Source organism: Talpa europaea, assembly GCF_964194135.1.
Source record: "Talpa europaea genome assembly, chromosome: 15".
NCBI lineage: Eukaryota > Metazoa > Chordata > Mammalia > Eulipotyphla > Talpidae > Talpa > Talpa europaea.
In genome coordinates, this window is record NC_140083.1 from 56,146,177 (window position 1) to 56,161,229 (window position 15,053).

The window sequence follows — 15,053 nt, forward strand, 5'->3', positions numbered from 1 at the left end:
TTTTGAAGAACTCCATCCAAGATACTTCATAAGCAAACTTAAAAGTCACAGACAAAAAATCTTCAAAGCAGCAATAGAAAAGTGACTCATCACATACAAAGGAACTCCCATTAGATTACCATCAAATTTATCAGCAAAAACCTTGCAGGCTAGAAGGAAGCTGGGTGAAAATTTCAAAGTACAGAAAGAAAAAAAACTGCCAACCAAGAAAACTTCATATAGAAAAACTGACTTCAAGTATGGAAGCTAAATTAAGACTTTACTAGCTAAGCAAAAGCACTAGGTCTGCCCTCAAGAAACACCAAATGCAATCCTGTGAAATGAAGTAAATGGATGATAAATAAAAGCACAAAAAATACACATAAATACAAAATTCTCTAACAAGGGAAATACAGATTCCTGCATTATTGTATTCTAGGTAAGTAAATAATATGTCTTATTTAAAATTTTCTTTAAAAAATGTCAAAATTATAAATCTATATTAATAAATATGCAAAATAAAGGGGGTAATTTATATTATCAAACATTTAAAATGGGAGGCAGACAGACTAATTGAAGTTTAATTGAATGAAAGAGTAGTTTAATTAAGGTTTAGTCATCATCATTTTAAAATATCATTATAATTTTAAGATGTTTTGTGTAATTGTAATGGTACCTGTAGACAAATATATTTACAGAAATATACAAAAGAAAACGATTTGAGAATCAAAACCTGTCAGTGTAAACAGCAAAAACAAAATAAAAAAGGAAGAAAGCAAAAGAGGAAAAGGACAAAAACATTTTAAGACAAATAACAAAATAGCAATAGTAAATCCTTCGCTATCTTTAATTACTTTAAATATAAATTAATCAAATGTACCACTTAAGAGAAATAGATTGCCTAAATGAATTAAAAAAAAAACTATATGTTGTCTACAAGATCCATTTTATTTCTCTTTTTTTTTTTTTTTTTGAGGGAACGTTTCTTTACAACACTGTATATGACTTAGGGAAATAGATCCTCATCTTTTCAGATGTATATTACCATACCATATACACCACCATAGCACAATAATCCTCCACCACCGATTATTTTGCCTCCTCCCTACTTAGGTCCTCACCCTCACCTTCCCTCTTTGAGCATTTCCAATTCTGCAGTCATTTTTCTTTTTTTTTTTTTTTTTTTTGGTCTATTCCTTTGTTCTGCTAACTTATAATCCATATATGAGTGAAATCTCCTGGTATTTTTCTTTCTGCTTTTGATTTATTTCATTCAGCATAATCCCCTCCAGTTCCATCCATGGCAAAATTTCATCTCTTAATAGCTGAGTTGTAATTCATTCTGTATATATAAAACATTTTTATATACTCATCTGTCATTGGGTACTGAAGTTGTTTCCATAATTTAGCTATTTTAAATAGTGCTGTAATGGACATAGGAATGCATGCGTCTCTTTCAATTAGTGTTTTTTGAATTCTTTGGATAAATACCCAGGAGTAGAACTGCTGGATTATATTAGTATTATCTACTTCCAATATTTTGAGAAACCTTCATACTGATTTCCATGGGACAATAGTCTATCCTACTGCAAACAGTGTGTCCGAAGGTTCCTTTTTCTCCACACCCTGGCCAACATATTTTATTTCTGGTGTTTTTGGTATAGGTCACTTCTCACAGGAGTGCAGTAGTATCTCCTTGTGGTTTTGATTTGCATTTCCCTGATGATAAGTGACGTTGGTCAATTTTTCATGTGTCTATTGGCCATCTATATGTCTTCTTTGGAGAAGGCTCTATTTCTTTTCCCTATTTCTTGATTGTGTGTTTTCTTTTTGTTGAGTTGTATGGCTTTTTTTGTAGTACAAGATCCACTTTAGAACTAAAGGTGAATAAATGCTGAATTTGAAAAAGTAAATTATGTACTAAATGTCTGTGTTCCACCAAATCTGATGTGCTGAAATCCAAACCCCAATCAGTACTAAAGTTACAGAGAGGTGGGATCTTTGGGAGGTTATTAAGTCGTGAGTATGGACGTTTCATCTTACTAGAAGTAATATATTTGCTAAACAGTCCCCCAAAAGCTCCCTTGACCAACATTCATGTGTTGGCACAGCAAGATGATGAAGCCAGAAGTCTCATCAGACATTCAGTTTGTGGGTGCCTTGATCTTAGACTTACCAGGGTCCACAACTGTGGGAAATAAATTTCTGTTATTTAACCCATTCAGTCTGTGTTTGTTTAGTAACCCGAACAGACTAAGACAAAAATTGGTTCCAAGAAATGTGTACTCTATAACAATTACCTGAAAATATAGGAGCTTAGAAAACTAGGTAATGGGTAGAGGCTAAAAGAGTTTTGAGGAGCAAGTTTAAAAAAGTCTAGATTTTGGTAAGAAGAATTTTTTTTTAAAGATTTATTTATTTATTTATACAAGCACTGGGTACAGTCAGAAGTACAGGAGGGTGAGAGAATTCACCAGAGCCAGATCGGGAAGCAGAACAGGCAGACTGATGAAATACACTGCTGAGGGGAGCAGCGGGCGGCAGGAGAGATCTACGTGCCATGTGGGACCCTAGCAGGGTGGCTGGGGATCGAACTAGCACTGCAGAGGCTGCGGGTAGCTTCAAGGCAAGCCAGCGCTCAACTGCCCAGTAAGCAGAATTTTAAAGGCAATTCTGGTAAGAACTCATAAGGAAAAGAGGAGAGCTATAGAGAAAGCTCCATCTTCTTAAAATAGTAATCACGAGGGCCTCCCTGGTGGCGCAGCGGTTTGAGCGTCGCGCTGTGAAGCTGTCCGCAGCCTCTGCAGCACGGGTTTGATTCCCAGCCGGCCAGGGAGAAACCGCCCCCTGTTCCCCTCAGCAGTGTCTTTGGTCAGTGTCTTTGGTCCGTCTGCCTGTTCTGCTCCCTGCTCTGTCTCTGGTGAATTCTCTCATCCTCCTGCACCTCTGACCTGTACCCCCAGTTCTTGTATAAATAGATAAATCTTAAAAATAAAATTGTAATCACAAGCAAAATGTTGATAGACATATATACCGTAAAGACCATTTTGGTATGATCACAGAGACAAATGAGAAACATGTTAGTTCTCAGCATATCCATATATCAAAAATAAGAAAACAATTTGATAAGGAGATTATTAGTATGGATATAAACTACACACTTAAATAGATGTTGTCTTTCAGACAAGGGAAGAATCACTCTTTCTGAGTGTGAATCAGAGGTCATCAGACATTAAGTTTGTTGGTGCCTTGATCTTAGATTTCCCAGGGTCCACAACTGTGAGAAATAAATTTCTGTTATTTAACCCACTGTGTTTGTTTAGTAACCCGAACAGTAACCCACCAGAGGGCCAGAGTGCAAGAGCCAAGGAGCCAGAGGCAAAATGGCTTCCAAAGAGAGTTGTGCTACCTCTCCAATGCAGGAGGGCCAGGCTTCAGGAGTGGGGACCCTAGAAAAAGTTATTTATATTAATGTTGATTATTATTGATGTTGTTTATATTATTTTTTGATTTTATCATGTTATCCATAAAGATTCCACACACCAAAAAATTATTGGAACCAAGTGATAAATTCTGCTAAGATTCAAGATACAAAATAAACACTCAAAAATCAATTGCATTTCTACACACTAACAATGACTAACCTGAAAAGGAAGTTAAGAAAAACAATCCTAATTACTATAGGATTAAAAGGGATATCATACTAAAGAATAAATATAACTGAGGGGTGAAAGACTTATACCCTCAAAACTATAAAATACTGCTAAAGAAATCAAAGATGATACAAATAAATGGAAACACATCTGCCCTAATAGATCGGAAGATTTAACTTTATCATGTTTTGATCTTTTGTTCCTCTCCTCTATTATTTACTAATTCAGGCTCTTTTATATAAGGACTGTCTATTGTCAGATTCCAGCAAATTTCATCAATTCATAATTAAAGTGTCATGCCCTTGTATTTAAACTGCCAAATCTGTTATAACTCATAACCTAGGATCTTGTACATAAAACCATAAAAATGTGTCAGTAGTGATTATTTGTTGTTTGGTGGCATTAAACAGTTTTTCATGTTTTCTGGCAAAATGTATTTAACAAAAAATTTTCCCCTTAACTAGATAAATTTTTCAGTGTTATTAAATTCCACTTAATTTGATGAATTTTTCAGTGGTATTAATTATATTCAAAATCTGAGCAACTATCAACACTATTCTTGTTTTCAATTCTTTTGGATATATACTTACAAATGGAATTGCTGGGCCATATGGTAATTTCATGTTTGCTTTTAAGGAAGGTTTAAGTGGTGGTTTCATTGTAGGTTTTGATTTGCATATCCTTCTTACCTAATAAAATGTTGAACATCTTTTCATATGCTTATTGCCCATTTGTATATCTTCTTTGGAGAAATGTCTATTTGGGTCTTTTGTTCATTTTTTTTTTTTCAAAGACAAAATGAGTATTTTAATTCAGTTTCAGAAAAAAGATATCACATGAATTTGGATTAGAAAACATGACATTAAGAGGTTTTTCTGGAAATGCATGGAAAAAAAATAACCTTTATTAGATCTGATGATGATTTTCTGGGTCATCTCCTCACATCAAAAGCTATTTATCTTCTCTCCAAACCACCTGTTCCAAGAACCAACTTGCCCTCTCATTTCCCTCTAGAGCAGGCTATCTCCCCACCACCCCCACCCTCTTCTTTTAGTCACACTGTGTGGGTGCTGAAGACCCTAGGCTCTGACCAATGAACAGAACTGTCCTTTAAGCCAGCAACCCACAGGCAGAGGCACCCAAAACCTCACTCCCAGACCCAGGCCAGGCCACAGAGCTGGCATTGTTTCTACTGTCTCATGAAGAAAGAGCCAAAAGCTGACCCTCAGCACAAATTAAGGCTGAATATGGAGAGAGGATAAGGGTTCCTAGGCCAGAGCAGGCTGAAAGCTGGGGGCAATAAAAGGGAGTTTTTACAGTCATTTTATCTTTAGAAACAGAAGAAATTGGACCCTTTTCTGCTACTATTGTTCCATAAGCTACTCTACAGCTACTGTGCTCTAGGGGCCTCCGCAAACACAAAGCGGTCTAAACAAATCAGGGGAGCGTTGGCCTGGCTGGAGAAAGTGACAATCAGGAAGCTAGGTTGTGTGATTTGTGGGAAGATGATGCTGGAAGCTTCAGCTCTTCACATGGCTGCCAGGCCGGCAGAGGACAACACAGTGAGAACTAAGACAACCACTCCAGACTGGTATAGCTGGGGAATCTTCAGGCCTTTTCCCAGGTCCCACATCAAGTGTCGGATCCCATTCCAGGTGTGTTACATGAGAGGGAAGGCCAGTGCAAACTTGGCTGAGTGGATCAGTGCTGGTCCCAGATACAGGCACTTCACAAATTCCAAATGAGACTCAAAGTTCCCAGGGACCAACAGGGCCGACAAGCCAAAAAGAGAGACCCCTGCACTCAAGGCAATGCCAGTACCACGGTGGCAGATAGACATCGCCATAGGAAGAGACCAACTGTAGATAGTGATGTGGGGAGACAAAGGACGGTTTGAACTAGTGTTCTTATTCCAGAACCTCTCCATCTCTTCTTTCGCTGAGGTTCCCGAAGGAACAGTATTTCTGATGCAGAGCTGAGGACTAAGATGGGCACGGAGGCAATGACGGCCAACATGTCTCAACAAGAGCGCAGCCATCTTGGGTTCCGGCCTGCTTTTGTTCATTTTTGAATTGGGTTGTTTGCCTCATGTTGCTCAGATGTAGGGATTCTTTATAAATTTAGACTAGTCATACTTGTGTCCAGGATATGAATTATAAATTTTATCCCAGTCAACAGGTGTATTTTCATTTTGTTGATTAAATTCTTTGATACACAACAGCTTCAATTTTGACGAAGTTCAATTAGTCTCTTTTTTTCTTTTGTTGTTCCTGCATTTGGTATCATATTTAATGAACAAGCCATTACCACAATCATGAATATTCAACTAATGTTATCTTCTAAGAGTTTTCTGGTGTTAAATCTTATGTTTAGGGTGATGATCTATTTTGAATTAACTGTTATATATGGTGCTGAAGTAGGGGATTGGGATTCAACATTTATTATCTGAAAATACAGACGAATTTGTTGAAGAGACTATTTAAGCCCAAGTCCAGTGAAAAGGCTTGGTACCTTGTTAAAAAATAAATGGTTATAGATATGGACGTATTTCTGGAATCCGTGTTTAGTCCTTTGAGATATATATATATATATATATATATATATATATATATATATATATATTCTATGCCAGTAACACACAATTGTTATTACTACAGCTTTATGGTAAATTCTAAAATTGAGAAGTGTGAGTACTTGTTCTTTTTCAAGATTGTTTTGGCTATTTGGGGACTTTTGCAACTCCAGATGTACTTTAGGATCGATTTTTCTAATTATGCAAGAAAGGCTCTTGGAATTTTGATAGCAATTATAGTGAAATTATAGATCAAACTGGTAGTATTGACATCCCAATAATACTAAGAATTACAATTCATTAATTCTAGATGGATTTTCACTTATGTAGGTATTCTTTAATTTCTTCTAGTAATGTTTTTTAGTTTTCAGTGAACAAATTTGATTGTACTATGTATCAAAGAGGATCTTTTTGAGCTGATTCTACTTGGATTACGTGAACTTTTTGCAAATTAAGATTCATGTATTTTACCAACTAATAGATATTTTCAGTCTTTTTTTTTTTTTCCAATGATTCTCTCTATCCCTTTCTCTTTCCTCCTCCACTGGGATTCCATAATTTTTATGCTGGTGGCTTGACAGGACCCACAGATCCTTTAGGCTCTGTTCATTTCATTCTTTCTATTTTCTGCTCCTCAGACTGAGTAATTTCAGTTGTTCTATCTTGATGTTTTCTGATTGTGATTTCAGTTTTCTCAGAGGTGCTATTTAGTTATCAGACTTTTCAACTTCACAACTTGCTCCTTTTCACAATTTTGATGCCTTTATCAATGTTCTTATTATAGTCACACAATATTGTTTTTCAGTTCCTTGTCCAGGTTTTCATTTAGTTTTTTTGACTGTATTTAAGAGCTACTTTTAAGTATTCCTCTAGTAACTCCAATATTTTGGCTTTCTCAGGGATAGTTTTTGTCAATTTATTAATTTTGTTCCTTTAAATGGACCATACATTTCTGTTTATTTAGTTTATGATTTTTTATTTTAAAGTGTACATTTGGATATTAGATGGTAACCCTGGAAATCAGATCTCCCATTTCTCAAGGTTTGCTGTTGTTATTTAAGTATTTAAAGCTATAGCAATCTGTCTAGTGACTTTTCCCAATTATTTTGGAAGGGACTACTTCTTGTCATATTTGGTAGCTGAAGTCTCTATTCCTTAGCTTGTATTTAGCTAATATTTTGACAGAGATTTCTTTACATGCTAGCAACTAAAATAAGCAACTAAATAAACATAAAAGAAGAAGAAGAAAAACACTCCAGTCTTTCAAACTGACTTTGTGCTTGGGCTCTCTGAGCCTAGGGATTAACCTGAATACAATCTTAGGGACTTCTCAGCTCTTTTCTGAACATGTGTCTTGTTCTGACATATATATGGCTATCTAATGTTCCCTATGTACATTGTGGCTTTTAATTGACCTAAATTTCCCAAAGAAACTCTCTCCCCAGTTTTCCTCCCAGCCCATAGTTGCTCTATTGTTTTCAATTATAATTTTTTGTTCCAGGTGTTTGCAAGTTTGATTTGTTCCTCTACTTTACAATATAAATTATCAGGGAAATGCAAATCAAAACTACAATGAGGTACCACATCACACTTGTGAGAATGGCCCGTATTTTAAAAGATCAGAAACAAGTAAACTTGTATTTACTACAACGTTCAGAATCAGTAAAATTTATATTTGAGCATTATTACAATCATGAATGTTTACATGAAAAACATTCACTCTCAATGTTGAACTTTAAGTCAAATATAGTGTTTTCAAAAGTATCAGGTATTTCATCTTTAAGGGATGAACTTTCAAATGCTTTTCTTTGATTCTATGAGTTGAGTTAAAAAGGAAAGATATTATTATTAACTAACTGATTATCTACTAGAAATATCTAATAGCACTGATGTAAAATTGTTTTAATTGTTTACAAAATTATTTTCTGCTATGCAGTCACCCATTAATAGCTATCACTTCAGTTACTATGCTTACAAATAATAAGAACTCAGGCAAAACTGGAACACAGGATGATTATACACACTCATCAAATGTTTGTTGAAATGTAATCAATCCTTCATTATTTCTACATTATTGCTATTATTTTTCATAATTCTTGAAGTTATTACCTTTTAAAACTAGTTTATTTTTCATGTCAACTTAAATGATATAGGACATTCTTTCAGCTTGTTTTAATTGAGATGCAAAATTATTTTTGTTGAGTACCACAAATGGTATTTGACCTTTCTTTGCTTTCAACTACTTCTTGAAAATTACCGCTAACATTTTTTCCTGTCTTTCATGGACAAGATATACAGTCTTTTAATTAATCTTAATTTCAGAGTACTTGTAATCTAAAATTTAAAAATTGCCTTACTGGAATATTTCTTTTTATCTTCTAACCATACAATTGATTAGAAGAATTTGTAGTTAGAATTCTTTGTGTATGTCCTTATGATTAGCTCTCAACTTCTATCAGTTTTACTTTAATTTTGAACTAAATGTATTATAGATTTAACATACTATTTCAAAACAAGACTGGTAGGTAATATACTTGTATGTTTCAGAAAAAACAGGTTCTACATATATTACTTACCTCTTCACCTAGTTTTATTTCCTATTTAGATTATATATCTCATCTTTCCCTCTTTTTTGTCATCACATTTCCTACTCCCCACTGCACTGTTTTCTTCTTGGCAAAAGTAAAAACCTCCATGGACATGTTTGTGTGATGCAAGGAAACACAATGTATTTTGCAATCAGAAGGTCTGGATCCAGTTTTTTTTTTTTTTACTTAACCTGACAAAGATGGAAAAGTTACACAATTTACTGAACTTCAGTTTCTTCACTTGTGAAAGGATAATATGTAATGTTTAACTTATTTATTACAGAGTTCTGTTACCATAAGACTCCAGGGAAATTATGTTCATGAGTTCATGAATGTGTTTGTGAGTATTTGTCAGTGGATTGAAGTGGTATGAAATCTGGAAGGACACTATTGTTTTATATCTTTTCTCTCTTTTTGTAAATACAGGCCTTGTTTCTGAAGCTTTCCCTCATTCACATTCTATTTATACAAACTGCTTTTAGTACTAGAGGAAGAAGGGAAAGATGTTGGATGCTGAGGCTCTTCTTACCATCTCTGTAAGATAAAGCTGAGTTTGAAGCATGAATAGTATAGAGTGAAATAATTATCAAGCAATTGTCTGATAAATAAATCTCTACCCAAAGATTTAAACTATATTAAGTATCAAACTTATGCTTAAAAAACTCTTGTCTTTGGAAAAAAATCTACATTTCTTTAATTTAGTTTTACTTTACATAATTTTAGTATATTGAGACAACCACTTAAAAATTTTAAAATATGGAGGCTCCCTGGTGGCCTAGGGCTAAGTTTCAGCGTTTTCACTCCTAAGGCCTGATTTCAATCCCCTGCCAGGGAGCTAACCCACATGGAGCAGCTGACCTCTCCTGCCTTGCCTGCTGCTCCCCGTAGTAGTCTATTTCAGTAAGTCAGTATGTTGGGCTCTCCACTCCGACTCTGGTGAGCCCTCTTGCACCTGCACCTCTAGCATACACCCCAGTTCTTCTATGCATGAATAAATAAATGAATCATTAAAAAAAACCCTCTCATTTGTAAGAAATTTAAATATCCTTTCCCTTTTCCTATTATTAACAGATCATAGGCAATTACATTTCTGTAGTAGTCACTTTGGCTAAATGAATACCTTATGATTAATTCTTTTACATTTTTATAGAACTTGTCATTTTTATTTTCTGTGTATTTCTGTGCTTCCTTATTTTATTCACTACAATCAAATTTTATGTATTTACTGTCATAACCCCTAGACATTTTTTTTATTCTGGCAGTTGCCTATGTGATTTGCTTCAATTGCTTACAAATTTTAAAATGCTTTATTAGGAGATGAACTATTACAGTTTCCTTAATATGATCATTTAAATATAATGCTTTAAAATATACTAGAATTTCAAAATGGCAGAGTTTGATGTGATATTTCAATCAATTGTCCCTTAAAAGATTTAAGGGAAAGAGGTAGGGAATTCTAATACTCAAGACCTCTGCCCTGAATTTTTCACATTTGTCTTCAACTTCACCTTTGTACCTTGGACTCAATACTTCTGGCTTTGAGCTTGGTTTCCCTCTTCAACTATTGTATTACTCAACCTATGAAAATACACAGCTATTACATTATTTTTGGCTATTTTCAATATAGATGCAAACCCAGGTCAGCCCCTGCCAATGTGGTCCACTCCAGGGTAGGGATGGGTAATGATTATTCAGACTTCAAAAGTAAGTATACCTTGGAGAAAATCACGGGAGATCTCAGACATCTAAGAAAGCAGCTAAGGGAAGGAGGTGGTGCTGACTAGTCTCAGGCATTCTCTTTCATGGTATTCACCTGTGCTAGGTTGCAATCTCCCTAAAACTGTTCTTCCCTCAGGAGACTGAGAGAGCCTATTTAGATGAGTTTGGTAAAATACAAACTGATATATAACTTACTGATAAATGATGCCCTATACCCTGAGGCTTACCTCCCCACTCTTTTCTTGAGTTCTTAGGGCTCACATTAATAAGGGTTTGTACTTAATCCTTCCACTGTTCCCATTACCAGAAAGATTAATATCAAAACCAGAGAAATCTGAACTCAGGAGAAAATCATGAGAGCTCTGAGAAAGATAAATTCTTTCAAAAGAGAGAAGACAAAAAACCAAACAAATTCAGATATAGGCATTTGAAGAAGCAAATGTTGTAGAAGACACTTGAGGAGTTTATATAATATAACAAGTATGCAAAAGAGATAAGCAAAAATAATAACCAAATGAAATAAAAGCAAAATAAAAATAGCAAATATAGAACCAATAAAATATATGAGGCATGGAAAGTATAATACTTTCATATAATATATAGGGTGAAAACAAGAAAGGATGAGTTAGAAATTCATATTAAGAATCTTGCTGATAGGGAATTTGAAAATACATAAAGGAAAGCTAAAAGAAAATATATAAACAGGTACACACATATATAGGAGAAGTTAAGCTCTACAAACTAAGAATTAAAATTGACAATAACTGAAGAGCAGATGCCTTCAAAGGAGAAAGACATTGGATAGGGAAGTATTAAAAGAAACAGTAAGTACAACTTTCCCAAATTTAACAAAGATGAAAAAACCAAGGTTGAAATTAACCATAGGAATACCCAACAAAAGAGATAAGGAAGAACCTAAATATGGTCATTCACGATAAGGATATATAGTCTCAAGTATATAAAACCTAAAAAAGTCTAGGAGCATACAGATCCACAATAAAAACAGTTTTGGAAGAATTTCTTAAATAAAAGGGAAACCCAAACTACAGATTATGAATGAGATTTGTTAAAAAAAAAAAAGTGAGTAAATTTACCAGATAAATTTTGTTATCACATTTAGGAAAATAAGATAAAAACTAGGAAATGAGGGAAAACAGTGATAGTAGCAAAATTTTAAATTTAAAATGCAGACAGAATAAGTATGATAGATAAGAAGACATATCAAAGGACATGAGGATATGTTACAGTACTCGCTAATCAGACCTTAAAAATTAAAACAAGAGATTGTACATAATATCCTGGTTAATATAATCACAGGGTCATTTCAATGTGTAAGAGAGATTAGAAGAGTCAGTGTTAATGTAATGTTATGTTAAGAACTATTTGCAGACCATCACTAGCTTGGAATATGGACAGGAGTTATAAAACAAGAAATTTAGGCATCCTTGAGCAACTCGAAAAGGCAAGCTAAATAAATGGGTTGCCATCTAGATTATCCAGAGAGAAACACAGATAGCACCTTGATTTTTGTCCAGTGGGACCTATTTCAGACTTCTTAATTTCAGAACTGTAGGATTAATATAGAACTGTGGTAAATGTGTGTTGTTTTAAGCTATTAAGTGCATATATTTGTATGCACACATATGTATATATGTGCTTGTGTGTCTGTGTCAAGTGAAGATAAGTGCTATAAAAATCAATTTGCTTAAAGAGTTCTGTATAGGAAATGCTGTTTAAATGGGGTGGTCATGGATGAGGTACTGTTTAAACAGAGATTTGAATGAGATTAAGGAGCAAGGTACATGGGAGTAGAACATCTCAGAAGAGGGAACATCTCAGAAGAGGGAACATCAAGTGCAAATTTCTACTCAGAAGTGAGCTTGGCATTTTGGAAAAATAGCAAAAAAAGTTAATATAGCTGCAATAAACTAGAGGAAAACTGAGATATGGACACTGTTGGTGATGTTGCAATTTTTGCATACGTGCTGTTGAAGCAAATACGGGACACTGTTGGTGATGTATATGAGATAACTGTTCTGATTATTTTTGGAGGGAAGAACTGGATTGAAGGAAGAAAGGAGGAACTTTTATATTTGCTCTATCATTTATAAATTTTTAATGATGATGGATTACTTTTATTTTGTTTAAAATTTTCATTACATTATAGAGGCATGAGACATCTGAAGTGCAGAAACAACAGGTGTAAAGATGAACAATATGATGGTATAATATATTATTTAGTTGGTTTGGTCCAAAACTTCAGGGAAAGGGATAAGAAAGAATCAAACTATGCTGCTGTTATTTATATGTGTCCATTATCCGTATGCTCTTTTATATATTTCTATCTGCTAATTCTAAATGCACATAAGTAACAACACGGATATTTGTGTGTGTTCATGCACACAGATATATAAAAATATTTGAGCTGTGACAGGGAATTATTTGGTCTAAAGGGAAATTTTTAAAAGTATAAGATGAAGAAGATGATTAAATAGTCCATTTAGTCCCTGCTTACCAGAACATTTTGAGGGTACTAATATTAAGGAAACTCAGTTATTTCAGCAGTAAGGAGAAGAATTGAGAGCAGGGTAGATGGATGGGATGAAGCCGCCTGAGTTCACACTTTGGCTCAACCACTTGCCGGTTTGGGGATCTAGAGGAAGTCATTTGCCCTCTCTGTATCTAAATTTTTTCATCTGTGAAAGGGAGAAGATCACACCTGCCTGACAATCGTGGTAAGAAATAAATTTACTACTAGAAGTTAGACTTTTGGCCTGCAATGAACATACTTCATACATAAGGCACACTTGTTAACTTGAAGCACTTTTCCAAATATGCTGCAAAGGACTTCTCTAGAAATTTTATTTGCTTCAACCAATTTGTAGTCATCTTACTATGCATGTGTAAATGAAATCAGTATAATATTGTATTTAAAAGCAGAAATAATCCAGCACATTTTATTACCTCTAGACAATAGAATGTAATACAACTGATTATGCAATATCTTTTCCTTGTGGCTGCCGTTCTGCTTAAATGTTATTCAAATATTTCATCAGAACATACTTCACCAGTAATCTCCGCAAACAAACAGACTCCACGCTCTCTGGACAAAGTTAAAAGGGACCTTATACAACATTATTGCAATTGAGTATGACCTCTGTGGTCTTTATCAGTTGGATAAGCCTGCAATGTTGAGTGAGTAAAACATGCAAAATACTGGTAAAAAGCAGCCTTGGTTTACTGATTTCCCTAGTGGGGTCTAAAGACTTTGACTTAGGCTCAAGGGTTTTCAATTTACATGCTAGATGACTTCAGGAAAACCTTCAACTCTGGTGAGTCTTAATTTCCTCAATGTTGTGTTCCACGTGCACTTTTTTTCTATGTTCCTTCTATCATTTACAGTCTCACTTGTAACAAAAGCCAAGAGATGGGATTATTATTTCCACCAACTTGCATAAGGACAAGTTAAACAACTTTCCTAAGTCATCAACTATAGCTTTGGGCCATGTGTTTTGATTCTTCTTGCAGATCTCTTTCCATCATATTATATGATCTAAGTTATTAGAATAAAACTGCCATTCTTCAAGAAAAAAACTTTAAATAGGTCAAGATCACAAAGTGATTCATAAGGCTGATTAATCTTCTCTGTTTATAGGTCAATTGTAAGAATATTTTCACATATTTTCTATTATATAGTAACTTATGATTTATAATTTATATTTATAAATATCTTTCCCCATAAAGAACCAAAAGGGAGCTATCAAAGTATTTCTAAATTTTCAACATTAATAAACTTTTATCCATCAGAAATACCATCAAAGAAATATCTTTATCAAATTTAAAGATGGATTTAAATCAAATTATGGATCATTCTATTAATATCTGAATGTTTGCTTCAGTTGAAAATTCTAATTTGAAAGTGTTCTTATAAACAACCAGTCACCTTTTCTTTACATAAAAATTCTCCTTTCATATATTTATTTCAGAAACATAAAGTTCATTCCACCTTGAATCCATTGCAGCATCCAGATTTCCTTTTCCGTGAAGGCTGTGTCTCTGCTGTGTTATTCATAGATTGATTTTGGTACATCTTGGAATTACAGATGGCATGTGAATGTGTTCAAATGTCCTCGAAGGTCTGACTGAAATGATCACCTATTCAGGGAGAAAAGTATAATTTATTTCACTTTAACAGAGACAACTTAAAATCAGAAAAACTTAACATCAATCAAGAAATTAATCAATCCAGGGCCTCCCTGGTGGCACAAGGGGTTAAGACACAGCCTATGAAGCTATCTGCAGCCACTGCAGCACAAGTTCGATCCCCAGCCAGGAAGCAATCCACATGGTGAAGCAGACCTCTCCTGTCTTGCCTGCTACTCCCCTCAGCAGTGTATTTCAGTCTGCCTGTTACTTCTGTTCCCCACTCTGTCTCTGGTGAACCCTCTCACCCCCCTACACCTCTGGCCTGTGCCCCAGTTCTTGTATGCATAAATAAATAAATCCTTAAAAAAAGAAATTAATCAATCCACTAATATTCAC

General features: G+C 34.6%; 1 protein-coding gene and 1 pseudogene across 2 annotated transcripts in view; both read right to left on the minus strand.

The window, feature by feature from the left end:
• The window catches only part of LOC311185385 (solute carrier organic anion transporter family member 1B3-like), a gene marked incomplete at its 3' end in the record, with an annotated part of 70,697 nt that extends 56,141 nt beyond the window's left edge, over positions 1-14,556 (minus strand). Inside the window, exon 1 of the mRNA XM_084256015.1 lies at positions 14,518-14,556. The remainder of the gene's footprint in view (positions 1-14,517) is intronic.
• On the minus strand, positions 5,161-5,837 carry LOC311184871 (succinate dehydrogenase cytochrome b560 subunit, mitochondrial-like; annotated as a pseudogene). The gene has a single exon. The product of its transcript is annotated as a succinate dehydrogenase cytochrome b560 subunit, mitochondrial-like (transcript).
• Positions 14,557-15,053: the final 497 nt, after the last annotated feature.